This window comes from Schistocerca nitens, chromosome 4, assembly GCF_023898315.1.
Source record: "Schistocerca nitens isolate TAMUIC-IGC-003100 chromosome 4, iqSchNite1.1, whole genome shotgun sequence".
NCBI lineage: Eukaryota > Metazoa > Arthropoda > Insecta > Orthoptera > Acrididae > Schistocerca > Schistocerca nitens.
Window position 1 is genome coordinate 516352557 of NC_064617.1, and position 12770 is coordinate 516365326.

Sequence of the window (12770 nt, forward strand, 5' to 3'; positions counted from 1 at the left end):
ACATCAATAAAAGACAAGTGAATCACAGGGACCCAATCTTTATGTGGCATTAACATTAAGCTGCAGTGTGTACTATGTCATAAGGTGACTCCTCACATAGAGAGATACCATTAGTGAAGCATGAGATTGCAACTTCCCAATTTTACAAGTATTGGACCAATAATCTAAAATTAGTGCATTATTCAAAACAGTAAAGCATATGTAGAATGCTATGTAAAAGAAATTAACTGAGAGAAGTGGGAATACAGTCATATTTTAATTGTGTAGTCATCCAGAACAATCTTCATTGTTTGAATTCCATTATAATCCTTTATTGGATCAATGTCCCACAGTATTAAGATCATCCACTAGTCCTTGCTATTTAAAAGAATAATTTCCTCCTAACACATATTTTGGCTTAAAGTCACTTTTTGTCAAATTTGATTGTTATATGTATGATTCGGTACACTGATGACCATTCTCCACATTACATCTGCTCTCCATGAATTCCTGCACACCTCCCTCTCGACTTGAGCAAATCTACTTTACAAAGCACACTTCAGCCTCTTTGCAGAGTATGGATGTAAGCATACATGCAAACTGGTGGTAATGAACCACTTGTAGGGCTGTTCTGCTCTCACCTGAGTTGTGTCTAGCAGAGTTGAATTTGGACACTTTTTTAGTATGCTTGTGTCATCAGCAAACATTACAGTTTTTGAGCAGCTTTTAAATTTCTTGGAAAACCATTTATATAGTTTAAGGACAAGGGTGTTTCCAATAACAATCCCATATGTTATTTACCCCTATTCTGGGGTTAGGTTCACGCCTGTGACACTGTCTTGTCAATTGAAGTGTGGCTGCTTCTCTGTAATAATGAGCAACAGCTCTGTGGTGTTGACATAATTTCAAATTTTAGTTACAGGTTGGAAGCTCAGGTTTATGCCGAGTTGCAGATGGGCACAACAAAATAAGCTTTCAGCCAACAAGACCTCTGTCACACACACACACACACACACACACCGCGACTGTAGTCTCTGGCAGCTGAGGCCAAACTACAAGCAGCAGCAGCAACAGCAGCGCGTAATGGTAGAGGCAACTGGATAGGGGTAAGGAGGAGGATGGGGGAGAGGGGGGGGGGCAGTAGCAGGGGGTATGGGTAGGGGACAGTGAAGTGCTGCTGGGGAACATGCAGGGACCAGATGGAGAGCGGGTAGGGCAGCTATGTGCAGCCAGGAGGTTAGATAGAGGGCTGGGGAGAGGTGGTTGTGGAAAAGGAGAGAAGTAAAAAGACTGTGTGCATTGGTGGAATAGAGGGCTGCGTAGTGCTGGAATAGGAACATGGAATGAGGTGGATTGGCAATAACAATGACTAATGAAGGTTGAGGCCGGGAGGGTTATGGGAACATAGGATATATTGCAAGGAGGGCTTCTACCTGCACAATTAAGAAAAGCTGGCATTGATGGGAAGGATCCAGATGGCACAGGCTGTGAAGCAGTCATTGAAATGAAGAATCTCATGTTTGGCAATATACTCAGCAACAGTTTGTCGAAGGCCATTCATGCGGACCGACAGCTTGTTGGTTGTCATGCCCACAAAGAATGCAGCACAGTGGTTGCAGCTTAGCTTGTAGGTCACATGACTGATTTCATAGATATCCCTGTTTTTGAAGGGATACGTGATGTTTGTGACATGACTGGAGTGGGTGGTGGTGGTGGGAGGATGTATGGACAGGTCTTGCATCTAGGTCTATTACAGGTGTGTAACAATATTAGAGAAGGTACGTTGCTACTCACCATTTAGCGGACATTTTGAGTTGCGATAGGCACAACAAAAAGATTCACACAATTATAGCTTTTGGCCATTAAGGCCTTTGTCAGCAATAGACACACACACACACACACACACACACAAGCAGCAGCACCAGTGCATGATGGGAGTGGTGACTGGGTGGGGGTAAGGAGGAGTGTGGTGCAGAGAGGGGGAGGGATAGTATGGTGGGGATGGTGGACTGCAGTTTAGACGGAGGGCAGGATAGAAGGTGGGGAGTGGAGGGGAGGGGAGGAGAAAGTAGCAGAAAGGAGAGAAATAAAAAGAAATTAAAAGACTGGGTCTGGCGGTGAAATGACGGCTGTGTAGTGCTGCAATGGGAACAGGGATGGGGCTGGACGTCTGAGTACAGTGACTAACGAAGGTTGAGGCCAGGAGAGTTACGGGAACGTATAATCTATTGCAGTTCAGAGAAGCTGGTGTTGGTGGGAAGGATCCACATGGCACAGGCTGTGAAGCAGTCATTGAGATGAGGGATATCATGTTTGACAGCGTGTTAAACAACAGGGTGGTCCACTTGCTTTTTGGCCACAGTTTGTCGGTGGCCATTCATGCGGACAGACAGTTTCTTGGTTGTGATGCCTACGTAGAATGCAGCAGAGTGGCTGCAGCTTAGCTTGTAAATCACATGACTGGTTTCGCACTTAGCCCTGCCTTTGATGGGATAGGTGATGTTAGTGACTGGACTAGAGTAGGTGGTGGTAGGAGGATGTAAGGGACAGGCCTTGCGTCTAGGTCTATTACAGGGGTATGAGCCATGAGGTAAGGGATTGGGAGCAGGGGTTGTGTAAGGCTGTTGTGGTCTTCAGTCCTGAGACTGGTTTGATGCAGCTCTCCATGCTACTCTATCCTGGGCAAGCTTCTTCATCTCCCAATACGTACTGCAGCCTACATCCTTCTGAATCTGTTTAGTGTATTCATCTATTGGTCTCCTTCTACGATTTTTACCCTTCACACTGTCCTCCAATACTACATTGGTGATCCCTTGATGCCTCAGAACATGTCCTACCAACTGACCCCTTCCTCTTGTCAAGTTGTGCCACAAACTCCTCTTCTCCCCAATCCTATTCAATACTTCCTCATTAGTTATGTGATCTACCCATCTAATCTTCAGCATTCTTCTGTAACACCACATTTCAAAGGCTTCTATTCTCTTCTTGTCTAAACTATTTATCGTCCACGTTTCAATTCCATACATGGCTACACTCCATACAAATACTTTCAGAAACGACTTCCTGACATTTAAATCTATACTCGATGTTGACAAATTTCTCTTCTTCAGATACACTTTCCTTGCCATTGCAAGTCTACATTTTATATCCTCTCTACTTCGACCATCATCAGTTATTTTGCTCCCCAAACAGCAAAACTCCTTTACTACGTTAAGTGTCTCATTTCCTAATCTAATTCCCTCAGCATCACCTGACTTAAATTGACTACATTCCATTATCCTCATTTTGCCTTTGTTGATGCTCATCCTATATCCCCCCTTCAAGACACTATCCATTCCGTTCAACTGCTCTTACAAGTCCTTTGCTGTCTCTGACAGAATTACAATGTCATCGACGAACCTCAAAAGTTTTTATTTCTTCTCCATGGATTTTAATACCTACTCCGAATTTTTCTTTTGTTTCCTTTACTGCTTGCTCTATATACAGATTGAATAACATCGGGGAGAGGCTACAACCCTGTCTCACTCCCTTCCCAACCACTGCTTCCCTTTCATGTCCCTCGACTCTTATAACTGCCGTCTGGTTTCTATACAAATTGTAAATAACCTTTCGCTCCCTGTATTTTACCCCTGCCACCTTCAGAATTTGAAAGAGATTATTCCAGTCAACATTGTCAAAAGCTTTCTCCAAGTCTACAAATGCTAGAAACGTAGGTTTGCCTTTTCTTAATCTAGCTTCTAAGATAAGTCGTAGGGTCAGTATTGCCTCACGTGTTCCCCTATTTCTACGGAATCCAAACTGATGTTCCCCCAAGGTCGGCTTCTACCAGTTTTTCCATTCGTCTGTACAGAATTCGCGTTAGTATTTTGCAGCCGTGACTTATTAAACTGATAGTTCGGTAATTTTCACATCTGTCAACGCCTGCTTTCTTTGGGATTGGAATTATTATGTTCTTCTTGAAGTCTGAGGGTATCTCGCCTGTCTCAAATATTTTGCTCACTAAATGGTAGAGTTTTGTCAGGACTGGCTCTCCCAAGGCTGTCAGTAGTTCTAATGGAATGTTGTCTACTCCCGGAGCCTTGTTTCAACTTAGGTCTTTTAGTGATCTATCGAATTCTTCACGCAGTATCATATCTCCCATTTCATCTTCATCTACATCCTCTTCCATTTCCATAATATTGTCCTCAAGTACATCGCCCTTGTATAGTCCCTCTATATACTCCTTCCACCTTTCTGCTTTCCCTTCTTTGCTTAGAACTGGGTTTCCATCTGAGCCCTTGATATTCACACAAGTGGTTCTCTTTTCTCCAAAGGTCTCTCTAATTTTCCTGTAGGCAGTATCTATCTTACCCCTAGTGAGGTAAGCCTCTGTATCCTTACATTTTGTCCTCTAGCCATCCCTGCTTAGCCATTTTGCACTTCCTGTCGATCTCATTTTTGAAACGTTTGTATTCCTTTTTGCCTCCTTCATTTACTGCATTTTTATATTTTCTCCTTTCATCAATTAAATTCGGTATTTCTTCTGTCACCCAAAGATTTCTGCTAGCCCTCGTCTTTTTACCTACTTGATCCTCTGCTGCCTTCACCACTTCATCCCTCAAAGCTATCCACTCTTCTTCTATTGTATTTCTTTCCCCCATTCTTGTCAATTGTTCCTTTATGCTCTTCCTGAAACTCTCTACAATCTCTGGTTCTTTCAGTTTATCGTCCTACAGTTCATAACCAATAGATTATGGTCAGAGTCCACATCTGCCCCCTGGAAATGTCTTACAATTTAAAACCTGGTTCCTAAATCTCTGTCTAACCATTATATAATCTATCTGAAACCTGTCAGTATCTCCAGGCTTCTTCCATGTATACAACCTCCTTTTATGATTCTTGAACCAAGTGTTAGCTATGATTAAGTTGTGCTCTGTGCAAAATTCTACCAGGCGGTTTCCTCTTTCATTTCTTAGCCCCAATGCATATTCACCTACTACGTTTCCTTCTCTTCCTTTTCCTACTATCGAATTCCAGTCACCCATAACTATTAAATTTTCGTCTCCCTTCACTATTTGAATAATTTCTTTTATCTCATCATACATTTCTTCAATTTCTTCGTCATCTTGTACTACTGTTGTAGGCGTGGGCTTCGTGTCTATCTTGGCCACAATAATGCGTTCACTATGTTGTTTGTAGTAGCTTACCCGAACTCCTATTCATTATTAAACCTACTCTTGCATTACCCCTATTTCATTTTGTATTTATAACCCTGTATTCACCTGACCAAAAGTCTTGTTCCTCCTGCCACCGAACTTCGCTAATTCCCATTTAAATTTAACCTATCCATTTCCCTTTTTAAATTTTCTAATCTACCTGCCCGATTAAGGGCTCTGACATTCCACGCTCCGATCCGTAGAACGCCAGTTTTCTTTCTCCTGATAACGACGTTCTCCTGAGTAATCCCCGCCCGGAGATCCGAATGGGGGACTATTTTACCTCCGGAATATTTTACCCAAGAGGACGCCATCATCATTTATCTATACAGTAAAGCTGCATGCCCTCGGGGAAAATTACGGCCGTAGTTTCCCCTTGCTTTCAGCCGTTCGCAGTACCAGCACAGCAAGGCCGTTTTGGTTAATGTTACAAGGCCAGATCAGTCAATCATCCAGACTGTTGCCCCTGCAATTACTGAAAAGGCTGCTGCCCCTCATCAGGAACCATACGTTTGTCTGGCCTCTCAACAGATACCCCTCTGTTGTGGTTGCACCTACGGTACAGCTATCTGTGTTGCTGAGGCATGCAAGCCTCCCCACCAACGGCAAGGTCTATGGTTCATGGGGATGGGGGGGGGGGGGTTGTGTAAGGATGGATGAGTATTTGTAAAGGTTCAGTAGACAGCGGAATACCACTGTAGGAGGGGTGGGAAGGATAGTGGGCAGGACATTTCTCATTTCAGGGCACGGCAAGAGGTATTCAAAACCCTGGCAGAGAATGTAATTCAGCTGCTCCAGTCCCAGATGGTACTGAGTTACGAGGGGAATGCTCCTCTGTGGCCAGATTGTGGTGCTTTGGGAGGTGGTGGGAGACTGGAAAGATAAGGCACGGGAGATTTGTTTTTGTACGAGTTTGGGAGGATAATTATGGTCATTGAAGGCTTCAGTGAGACCCTCGGTATATTTTGAGAGGGACTGCTCGTCACTGCAGATGCGATGACCACGGGTGGCTAGGCTGTACAGGACTTCTTGGTAGGAATGGGTGGCAGCTGTCGAAGTGGAGGTATTGCTGGTGGTTAGTAGGTTTGATATGGACGGAGGTATGGATGTGGCCATCTGTGAGGTGGAGATCAACATCTAGGAAGGTGGCTTGTTGGGTTGAGTAGGACCAGGTGAAGAAAATGGGGGAGAAGTAGTTGAGGTTCTGGAGGAATGTGGATAGGGTGTCCTCACCTTCAATCCATATAGCAAAGATGTCATCAATGAATCTGAACCAGGTGAGGGGTTTAGGATTCTGGGTATTTAGGAAGGATTCCTCTAGATGGCCCATGAATAGGTTGGCGCCATGCCGGTGCCCATAGCCGTACCCCCGGATTTGTTTGTAGGTAATGCTTTCAAAGGAGAAGTAATTGTGGGTGAGGATATAGTTGGTCATGGAGACTAGGAAGGAGGTTGTTGGTTTGGAATCCATAGGGCATCTGGAAAGGTAGTGCTCAACAGCAGTAAGGCCATGGGCATTAGGAACGTTAGTGTACAGGAAGGTGCCATCAAGAGTGATGAGCAGGGCACCATGTGGTAAAGGGACAGGAACTGTGGAGAGTTGGTGGAGGAAATGGTTGGTATTTTTATATAGGAGGATAGGTTACGTGTAATAGTTTGAAGGTGTTGGTCTACGAGAGCAGAGATTCTCTCAGTTGAGGCACAGTAACCGGCCACAATGGGACATTCTGGGGGGTTGGGTTTATGGATTTTAGGAAGCATGTAGAAGGTGTGGGTGCGGGGAGTGGTAGGGGTAAGTAGAGAGATGGACTCCGGGGAGACGTTCTGGGATGGGCCTAAGGATTTGAGTAGTGGCTGGAGATCCTGCTGGATTACCGGAATGGGGTTACTGTGGCAAGTTTTGTAGGTGGAAGTATCTGAAAGCTGACGGAGTCCTTCCGCCAGGTAATCCTTGCGGTTCAAACCAACAGTGGTGAAGCCTTTGTCTGCAGGTAGGATCATAAGTTCGGGATCAGGTTTTAGATGGTAGACTGCGGTTCTTTCTGCAGATGTAAGGTTAGTTTGCATATTGAGGGATTTGGGGAATGATGGTGAGGCAAAGTTCGAGGTTAAGAAACTGTGGAAAGTCTTGTAAATAATAGATTTCAGCTAGAAACTAGCCATCCTCAATGCACTATTATTTTTGATCAATGCAAGTAATGCCTGTTGGTCAGGCTTCATGCACAGTTCATTGAATTTCAGCTAGAAACTATCTATCCTCAATGCACTGTCATTTTTGATCAATGCATGTAATGCATTGATAAAAAATGATAGTGCATTGAGGATGACTAGTTTCTAGCTGAAATCTAGATCTGCCAATAAAATTTCAAAAGGACGACTGATAGCTGAAATCTATTATTTACAAGTCAATATAAAAGTCGCTGGGTGCAACAGCCTCTGAATGGAAGGTAACCCGATGAAGCATTGGGAAGTTAACAGGGAGTGGTTTGGAGGTACTGGGGGTGGATCACAGTTAGATAGAGGAGTTAACTGAGTTAGGCAAGGTTCAATATTGGTCTTTGGTTGAGTCTGGCTATTCGGGTTGGTGGCGAAGGAGTGTTTCCACTGTAGGGGCCGGGAGAAGGAGAGAAGGTCTTTAACAAGTCCTGCATAATTGAATTTGGGAGCGGGACAAAAGGTGAGGCCTTTGGAAAGGACTGATATTTCTGTGGACTAAGGCTTATGGAGGAAAGGTTCATGACTGTGTTGCGGGTCTGTTTAGGTTCTAGGTTCTGTGTGGTGGTGGGAGTGAGTTTTGGAGGGTGGGGTAAGTGTAGTAGGTCTGCAAGACAGGGTTTTTTCAGCTATGGGGGATGTGGGGGAGGTTTGGAGGTTGTTGTAGAGGTGATGGACAGTGGTACTCTGAGGCGGGAATAGGAAGTGAACAGGATGGAGAGCTTTTTGAGATGGCATTGTGCATGTTGCTCAAGTTCCTGCAGGGCAAGAGTTTCAATGTGTGTTACGTGTTCCAGGAATTTGGGATTACACAGCAGGAGAATTTTGCAGATGGAGAGGAGGTACTGCAAGGTGAATTGGGCGTGGTTGATATGGTTTTGCAGGACTATGTTGGTGAGAGCTAAGGATTGGCGGAATCTGAACAAGTGGAGGTCATTGAGAAAGGAGGGGTGGCAACCAGAGATGGGTAACTTGGTGGTAAGGCCATTAGGGGGGATTTCATGAGCCAAGCAACAAAGCAGGAACATTATGTGGGACTGGGATCTGGCTATGGATAAGGAAACTTTTCTGTATTGACGCAGATGGAAGGAGCAAGGATCCATGGTGGTGAAAAAAATGCGAAAAATTATGTAAAAAAAGAAGAGTTACGACCGAAAAATTGCGCAAAAATACACCCAAATACATGTGAAAAATCACGGAAAATACGAAATGGATGCACAAGGGGAGAAAATGAGATGAAATCTGATGAGGGCGATGATAGCGGAAGGTGACAACTCACTAAAAGTGGCGAGAAGTCACAAGGATCAAAACAGAGAACAATTAATAAATATATGAATATTACTGGGGGTAGCAGGTAAGGAGGGCTAAAGATGTGAGTGGATGAGGTGGATTTAGTGGGTGCGAACAGGGATAGAACGGAGAAAGTGTGGGGGGTGAGGAGGGTTTCGTAGGTAGAAATACAAGATCGTGTGGCACCGGAAGGTTTTGGACATAACATGCAAAAATACGGTAACTGACGCAGGGAGCGTGATTAGTTTGAAAGTATAGGATTAATTATATCGGTGGGAGTAATGTGGGACAAAAGATGCTGCATGAGGCTATAAGTTACACGCAGCCGAGACGGTTGATACAGTGTGGTTCGTAAATAGAGTGTGCAGTGCGGTTTGTAAGGCAACAAGAGAAACACAGGAAAGAAAAGAAGGATGGACATTGAGTAAAGCAATGCAAAAGAAAGTAGTGACAAAGGAAAACAGCACAGGGTTAGGATCGAAGAATAGCCATCAGGCAAAAATCAAACAATGGAAAATCCATGATGGAATGTAACAATTTTATGAAATGGCAGTTGTCACTCACCATACAACGGAGACGCTGAATCGCAGATAGGCACAACAAGAAGACTGTCACAAATAAAGCTTTTGGCCCATAAGGCCTTTGTCAAAATTAGACCATGATTGAATAATTGTTTATATTCAGCGATACAAAACTTTTCCTTGATGATATGTCCTAACTGATAAATATATTTTATTAACATTGAATAAGTTATTGATTGTTGTTTTTACAACTAAAATGCTGCAGGTTGTTGAGTCTCAAAACAAAGTGTAAATGGCTGTTGCGCCATGTCCTTCAATTGTCATTAGGAACTGTACTGTGGAAAAAATCCAAAACTAGACATCAACTAAGTACTTGCAATCAGCATTTTCTGACAGAAAATCAACATTAAAGTATTCTCAGGCAATTATTTCCCAGTAAAATCTGCAGATCTTTATTGAAATTGTCTCTACCTGCTTTATGAAGTTAAAGATACTTTCTGTTGGTGGCCGAGTTTTGAAGCATAGATTCTTTGATCATCAAAAATTAGTTTCAGTTTCTGAATTTGCTCTGGGAAATATCAGTTTGGTGAAAAATATACAGTCAAGCCATATTATAAGAATAAAGGTAATTCACTTCAGTCACGCCCTAACAGCAACTATTCAGTGCAAAATGTATCAAGTATGTGGTGCTTGTTGCATCAGGCATGCTGTCTGATGAATTTACTCATCCCACAAGCATACGTTTTGATGGTAGAGAAGTTCTAGAGGCATCAGTTTTTTCTTCAGCGTGCTGAGATGTTTTGTGTGTAATTTTGGTATAGAAACTTTTTTTCACTTCTGATCGTTCAAACCAATTTCTGAGTCAACTGAAGCAATGATTAATATATTAAAATTGTATTCAGTAAGAGTAGGATTTAAATTACTATTAAGCCGGTTCTCAATTAGTTTTACCATTATTTCCATATATCAATACAGGAGAATACCAGAGGGATTTTTGAAACACTATTTTGTTTATCATCCACATTTAATTTAAATTTCTACTTCGATTCTAGTAGCCTAATAGTATGTTTAGGAGTGTCTTGCCTTTCTCCTCAAAAGCATCAAATTTTTTCATAATAGTTGATGTGTTTGATTTTGTTGGTTTATATATACCGTATTTACTCGAATCTAAGCTGCACTTTTTTTCCGGTTTTTGTAATCCAAAAAACCGCCTGCGGCTTAGAATCGAGTGCAAAGTAAGTGGAAGTTCTGTAAAATGTTGGTAGGTGCCGTCACAACTAACTTCTGCCGTCCAATATATGTAGCGCTACAGAGGCATGCTTTGCAGGCACAAAGATAAATACTGGCGCCGAAACCTCTGCGTCACTAAATAAATTAAAAAAAAACCGTGGAAGACGAGATTTTTTTCTCCGCCACGAGTTTCGACCACTGCATTTTCATACGTTATCCAACGAAGTAAATACAAATTCCGTATTGTTCATCTTCGAATGTAGCAGCCTTTCAAAGTACTACGAAAATCCGACTGGCAAGACTGTTTGGGATGTTTGTCAATAAGGCCAACTCTACGTTCTGAATTTTTTACTACCTGTGACAAGAGATGGTTGCTAATAGGAACTTTTATGAATTGTGAATCACATGCAGTATTCACTTCACCATAAGAATAACATGAATATAAACATTTTGCCATGTATTCTTTCGTGTTTGCTGCTATCTCATTTAAATCCTGTCTGCCTAATAAACTACGAAACTAGAGGGAGACAACAGCAAACGCGGAAGAATATACATATCATGCCATGTTTATATTCACATTATTCTTACGCCAAATAGTGATACAGTCAGAAATGAAGCACGACAACTGACTAGATTTTTAAATCTAAGATGACTAATTTCTGTGCAGAATGTAATGTACTAAAGAGGTGTCTGCAAAGATTTTCAAACGGAGAAAAATTTTCGCTAAACTCTCCTTCACAACATCTTCTATCACAAGCAGTCTATTATTTGGTTGATCATGATCAAAGAAAGCAGCAGTGTAAGTAACAACAAATAGCAGTCTCTTGTCATTGTTTCGCTAATGAGACGATTCCTCTCTCTCTCTCTCTCTCTCTTCTTTTTTATAAAAATTGGAGGCGGCGGTAGCACGCACAAAAGCAAGTGATGCCGCAAGCAGCGACAGGTCATAAATACTCTTTATCAAAATGCGACAAACAATGCATGACACAGTACAATAATGCATTTTCAGCTTGGAGTGACGTAAACACCTATAACAAAGAGAACGGCACTTATCAGATCTAAGAAAAATAAGCAGTCAATTCAAACCAGACGAAGCACGTGAAAAAGGAAGGGTACCCACGTAAATACGGACAGAGCACCTGATGCATTGCAATGGCTACCTAGTAAAGCTTAACTGCTAAGCTTACGACTCGAACCAAACTACTGTAGCTGTATCGTCATTCATTCGACCTAAATTGTGTCTCATATTACAATGGACTAACTTTGTTTTGATTTGGAGGTGCAGCCTAAAACTTTTCTCTCCCCTTGAATTTCGAGTCTCAAATTTCAGGTGTGGCTCAGATATGGGAAAAAATTTTTTCCTTTGTTTCGAGTCCCATTTTTCAGGTGCGGCTTAGATTTGAGTGTGGCTTAGATTCGAGTAAATACGGTAAATGTAAAACATTTGTTAACAGAAATACAGTGTCATTTTAAGTACAGTGAACCAACCAGCAATAATAATTTATTTAGTGAAGGGTTGTAAGTGTTAACATGATAAAGTTGGAAAAGTTTTGTGTATTCTTGCAAAATAGAGATTATTTGCATACGGAGACCAAGCTCTGTCTGCGGAATTGTTCCAGAAATTCAATGCACTTATTTTATTAACAATTCAACATTACACTTTTTTCAAAAGAGAAACTATGTTTTAACCTTCTTATAACACATTTATAGTTCTTCAAATGACAAATTATATTTTAACCTTTTTATAATACATTTATATTGCACAATTACAGCAAATTAATGCCTTACACCATACAAATTCGAATTTGATTGTACTTTATACAAGAGCCACACACCAAGTTTACAATTATAAAACTAATTCAAACTTTTAGGCAAGCTGCCACTGGAATGTATTTTTAAGACTAAATCTTGAACTATACAAAAATATGTATTGCATGATAATAACAATAATGAGCAATAATGAGAGCCAAGTGATTGGAATAAGAGCCATAGATTTCATAATAAGACAAACTGTTGAGGACTGATGACCTGAGAAACACTTCTGCATAATATTAACCTTACATGTTAAACTCTGGAACATTTCATGTAATTCCTAAAACTAGATTCAATATGTCTGAAAAATGTGAATTCAGTAACAAAACCTGTACAATGCATATTTTCCATTATTATCAGTCAACTTGTATAAAGCAGTCTGTATATATTAGTTGTGGATTTAAAACAACAGAGTACCAGGACTGCAGAATTTGATAAAAATAGTACATCCAAAGTGAATCTCTGTAACTTCTGGTATATTTGAAAGTCTCCTTTTTGAAATAACAAAGGAATGTGGATTAAAATGATC